The sequence below is a fragment of the Cygnus olor genome, chromosome 9, assembly GCF_009769625.2.
Source record: "Cygnus olor isolate bCygOlo1 chromosome 9, bCygOlo1.pri.v2, whole genome shotgun sequence".
Classification (NCBI taxonomy): domain Eukaryota; kingdom Metazoa; phylum Chordata; class Aves; order Anseriformes; family Anatidae; genus Cygnus; species Cygnus olor.
This window is the reverse complement of record NC_049177.1, coordinates 24067130-24073373: the sequence shown is the minus strand read 5'-3', so window position 1 is coordinate 24073373 and position 6244 is coordinate 24067130.

Below are 6244 nucleotides of genomic sequence, written 5' to 3'. Positions count from 1 at the left end.
ACATTGCAGTCACCTTGTGTCAAATGCAGGGAGGTCCTGAGTTTCTCAGAAAATTGGAGGGATAATTCATTATATTCTGAGTTAATGTTAGCATCAGAGCAGGATGGCAGTCTGAGTTTCTTGTGTGAGAGGCAGATTATCCACCTGAAATCAACTCTGGTGTTCTCTCTGGGAGGTTGTGATAAATGACAACTGTTTAGCAGCAAAACAAGGAATGTCAGCCGTTGCTGGTTGCAGGTGTGCTGCTTCGGCCCTGCATTTCCACTTGCTGTGTACAGTTGACCAGGCTGACTCTCTGAACACAGCTCGAGTCCACCCTGAAACTCGCACATGCCCCATGGAGGTGACAGCTACCCCAGTGGAGATCTGTGAGGGATTGAAGAGGTGGGGAGGAAGGGAGCTCTGGGACGGAGGGAGTGATGGAGGGAGGCTGACGGGTGTGCCAGCGAGAGGCTTGGCTGTGCAGACATTCATCTTCCTGCTCCTGCTTGATTGCCCTTGGCAGAAAACAAGACTGGGAAGACTTCAAATAAATCTAGCAGTTGGCTGTCACCTACCTGATGACTTGTGTAGGTACGAGGCACCTGTGAAGCTCTTGTTTGTGCTGTCTCCTAGGGTGTCCAAGCAGTGGCGTCCCAAACCAGCTGTATGTGGTTTGCACCTCTACCTAAGTACATCTGGTTTGCAGTGCTTGTCTTTCTTGGTTGTTGTTCCATACACCTTTTGGGGAAGGTGAAGAGTGCCTGCAGCACAGCGAGCTTTCCGTGGGGATGGCAGCTGGGTGCAGCTTTGCCAGTTTTATTACCTGTACAGATACTGATGGCACCAAAACATCATCCCTCTCAACTTTCCTCCCTACAAAAAAACAGGACAACTGCTTCTGTGACCAACCTCCAGTAAGAGTTATGGAGCTGAATTTCCAGAAGAGGAAAGCAAGGAAAAAAACCAAAACTTTAGCTTTGGTAAGTGAGGGGAAATGTATGCAATACCTTGTATGATGGGTGTTTGAGGCACACTCTGTCCTACACTCAAAGATGCATCAGGTTTAGGCACAGCCCACAGACTAGCATGCAGCCTTACTTTTCTTGCATTAAAATGAGTGTAGATGTATGCTCACCTACCCATCTGCAAAAAGGCAACATTTCTGCCAGTTCTGGAAATGGTCACTTAATTCAGTATTCTTATGGGATTTCTTTTTCAATACCACATACCAGGTATTGTTAATTCAATATTCCTCCTGCAAGTTTTGTCATCCTAAGTAACCTCCACGTTTCTGGGACTGTAAATCCCTTTCTTACAACACACTGAAAGTGTGGAGTTTCATGAATACAGAATTACAAATCTGTAATTAAGTTCCTAACACAAGTGCTTGGGAGACTGTCCTGGTTTCAGGTAGGACAGAGTTAATTTTCCTCCTAGTAGCTGGCAGGGTGCTATGTTTTGGATTAGAATGAGAAGAGCGCTGATAACACGCTGATGTTTTAATTGTTGTAGAGCAGTGCTTACACCAAGCCAAGGACTTTTCAGCCTCTCTCTGTCCTGCTAGCGAGCAGGCTAGGGATGCAGCAGGAGCTGGGAGGGGACAGACCCAGGACAGCTGACCCAAACTGGCCAAAGGGGTATTCCATACCATCTGACGTCATGTTGAACAATATATAGGGGTGGCTAGCCGGGGTGGAGGGGGGGGCCGGCTGCTCGGGGATAGGCTGGGCATCGGTCAACGGGTGGTGAGCAATTGCATTGTGCATCACTTATTTTGTACACATTATTACTATTAATACTATTATTATTATTATTATTATTATTGTTATTCTTTTTCCTGTCTTAATAAACCGTCTTTATCTCAACTCACAGACTTCACTTTCCCGTTTCTCTCCCCCATCCCGGAGGGGGGAGGGTGAGCGAACGGCTGTGTGGTGTTTGGCTGCCAGCTGATCTAAACCACAACAGAGACGATATTAAAAAAAAGTACCTGATTTTCCGAAGAGGTGGGACAATAAAATTAAGTTAATGTGGCATTCAGCTTTCTTTCAATAACCTCGTTCAAACTTGTAAGTGTGCTCAGAATGTAAACGTGTTATTATGGGCCTGAAGGGGGGGGCGCAATACAGTTGGCCTTTTTTAATATCACGATTTGAATGGCCATAACATCCCTCATTAGCAATGGGGCTGCTGTACGGTAGTGCCATTGGAGAACAGGGGATGGTAGGAAAAGTGCATCGTCCCCAGCTGAACTTACTGAAAGCTGGGGGGAGGATTCTCCATCCTGTAGCTTGGAGCTGCATCAATAGCTGCTGTTGGGGAGTAATTGCTGAAGTGAGAATTGCCTTTTCCCTGTGGTTCCTGTCCCATCTGTAAGTTGTGGAGTCAGCCTTCCCCAACGTGACTCCACGGGCTATTCCCCCTAAAGACACACCATTAAATTTGACTGTCAGATGTTCATCTCAATATTCCTGTTGATCCACGCTATTTTTTAGTGATCTTAAAAAGCGATCTACACACTTTTTAGAAGGTGACATTCTCATCAACAGAGCCCCATGGAGCTGGAGAGGAGGAATATCGCGCCTCTTTGCAGAAACCAAATAGAGGCCAAGAGATGTGGCCTAAACAAGTGATGGGACTCTTCACAAGTGCTGGAGAGTCTGGTTCATTTGTAGTTTCTCAATTTGTCTTTTGTAGATGCAGGGCAAAGCAGCTATGCTCTTACAGGCAGGAACTGAATGGCTTACAAAATTGTGGCTCCTTATTGGAAATTCTTGAGTTGTATTAGCCAAGCGCACAAACTCTCCTTGTCTGTTCCAATAAAATATAAAAATCAGACTAGATTAAATTCCTGCTGTGGGACAACAGCAACCACCTCATTTCAGACAACCTATGTTTGGGGCCTTTCATGCTAAAGTAATGTAATATCTGAGGAGCAAAAGTGGGACTACTGGTAAAACTAGAATTTAAATATATGTTTTGGATATAGAAGAAGGTTGCATATATATATATTTTTTTTTTTACACAGACTATTTTATTTTTATATTGTTTGGCTAGTATTATTCCCACTCCAATGCTTGGGTGTGATCTGGTAGGGATCCTTTAAAGTTTCTGAACTCTTTTTGGCTACCTGGGCTCTGAATTATGCTCAAAACTCTTAAAGCTGTGTCAGCAAAATCACGCTTTAGCATCTACCTCTTTTGCAGACCTGGGGAAAAGCCAGACTCTGTCATTTCCATTCTGTAAGTAACATTTTTGGCAGAGCTTAAGACTGAATAGTAAAATGTTGAATAATTGACATTGTGAGGCACAAGTGGAGACTTTCCATGAGCACGAGGTGGCTGTTCCTTCAGGCATCCCTACAGTGTCTGAGCAGAGGGAAGGACGGGCTCTGCTGGAGAAGCTGGTGCAGGTGAAGGGCGGGCAGACGTGGAGGGATGGACCCCTAGAGCTGTTATTTAACAGAGGGGAATAGGAACCACAAAATATGTCAAAGCTGATTGAAACTGAAAGTTATTGTATTGTTTATATAGCTGCATAATTTTGTTTATTGGATAGAAACATTTTGGGACATAAAGAGCTAAAAGATGAGTATGAGAATGAGTAACTGTACGAGGGATTGAAAGGAATAAAACAGAAATGGTGGAAGGTGAATATTTGAAGCTGAAATGGGACTGAATAGAAGAAAGACGTGCAATACGCAGGTCAGCAGAAGTGTGGTGATGGAAGGTGTGGGGTTTGCTTCAGCCTTGCAACAGTTCCCCAGGACCTTGCAGCATGGCACAGCTGAGCTTAGGGTGAGGATGCTGAAGATGCCCTTAGTCTCTGGTCCTGGGTTATCTTATATCTCAGCCTGCAAGGCAAACATTTTTCATATAAAATTCTGAATGCAATGTGAGTGAAAATGCTCATGAATTTGTTTGGTCTGAGCCCCATTTCTTTTTTGAAGAATTGATTTGGATTCTGAATGCATAGCTCTACTGCTGCTCAGTTTGATATACGATGTAGGAAAAGCCATGCATCTTGCAAACAGTTACATGGCGTTTGGATTCCTTTATTTTAAAATGTATTTTAATATTTCAGGAGTTTAAGCATAACCTGCTCCTAAGCAGAATCTGAGTACTGATTTTCAAGTTATTTTTTCCAATTAGCAAACGTGTATAGCTATTTTAAGTAGAACTCACAACGATAAGGTAAATAATTAATAAAGTAAGTTTTTGTAGCCATCTTTAATAATATCTTAAGAAATTGCCTGGAGGAGTTTGCCTTTGAGGGCTAACTTTGTCTTTCAAAGAGAACTTTATTATTGAGCCCTTTTCAAGTTTCCATCACTGCCTTTGACATAGACTAACAGGGTTGTATTGATTTTCCCTGGACTTGGTGCCCAGTGCTAATCTACATTCAGTTTAAAAAACACTACATTAACAGAATATTTACATTCTGACACAAACTTCCCAGCTTAAATCTGGCAATGCCTCCAGCTCTCTTTGGCCTGATAAAAAGGCACCGCAGAGAGCAGAAAGTGGCCAGGTGTGAGCTGGAGGGGCTCGCTCACCACTGCTTTCTGAAACTGTGGTTACTGATTTTGTGCAATGTTTATTCTCTTCCCAGACACTTAAAAGTCTTAAGTTTTGCAGTATGTTTCTTATTTTTTTTTAATGGTTCTCCCTGCAGGTACATCGAAGGTCCAAAGTACTCGAGGTCCAAAGCTATGACAAATTGTTCCCTCTCTTGCAGAGCAGATTCTGCTGGGGTTTGATGTAATCAAGCAGGGGCTCGATGTGACTGCGAAGAAAATATTGTCTTAAACAGCATCTTTGAGACATCGACACGCTTCCATAGGAAGGAAGCAGCACATCTTATATAATCTCATGCCCCTTGTCTCTGCTGCACAGTTTGGTATTTAAACACATTTTTCAACAACCAAAAAGCAAGTTGACGGGATTCACTGTCGCATGCATGGGAGACACAGCTACACACAATGCAGCTGGCTTCAGCTAATAGCTGGGCTGCAGAGGAAATCCTTCACAATCCTTCACAATTGGTGCTTTAAAATTTATTTTTCTACCTGTAGTTCAAAACATTGGTTTTACATTCCAGTAGTAACACAGGGCCACGTTGCTCAAATGAACTTTAAGCAGTGCTGAATTTCATCTGTTGTTATAAAGACAGTGAACTGCAGTTATTTTGGACAATTCTGTATGCGGACAGTCACTTCAGTAAATTATTTGAGAATTATATTTTTTTAAACAGAGGCAAGATGCGTCCCAAAGAGATTTCACTTGTCTAATTAAAATCCATTTAAAGATGTTATCCAAGTGGGCTTCATTGGAAAAGGAGACGTTAATATTGTACTGCAGAGTACCATATTTTTCTAAAAGCAAAAGGAGTCCCATGCATTTTCAATCTCAAATCATTAAATTTTTCTCTTACCAAAATTCAATAAACCAAATCCTCTGTAACTCCAAAAGCTGAGAAGACTGAATGCCCAGAGATGGACAAGGATTTATTGGATGGGCAGTGTTTCAGGCCCTCAGATTGGCAGCTGTGAGGTCCAGATCCCAACCGTGTTCCTAGATACATGCAGAAAACCATCTGACTCCTGCTCGTTGGAAAAACATCCCATGTGTGAGAAGATTTTGTGTCAGAGCAAAGGAAATTGGTGGCCATGGCGTTGCTTACCAACTTCACTCCTGTGCACTTCAGCAGTTTTGCAGCTCGGAGCTACAAGAGCTATGCCAGCGAGGGATGAAGGCTGGGAGAGCTTGCTCTGCTGGGGAAGCACCCACATGAACCCAGGAAACACTGGGGGCTTTCGCCAGTCCATCTGCCTCGGCCTGTTTCACTTGAACACAGTTGGAAGGTAAGAGCACATTTCAGAATGCCCAAATAATCCTAAAAGCTTCTTAAAATATCTTGCTGCAAAGTCCCCCAAGTCTTGATATAACAAAATTTATACTGGATGTCAAAACCCTGCAACTGATTTGTAGTCGCAGTAAATTCAGCGCGGTCTTGGAACAAAATCCAAGCAGCAGATACTCTCCCTGCTAGCAAGCAAATAAACTATAATTGCAAAGATTTTGTCCTCCTATTCCTTTGGATGTAAAAGGCGTTTTTGACATAAATTTCTGAATGTTTCAATTAATCTTTCTCTGGTGGAAGTTGATTAAAATCTTACCCTTGTTAATTAATAGATGTGTAAAGCACGTTCAGATGTTGTTTAGCATTTTAGCATTTCCAGTGCTGACACAGAAGAGAAACA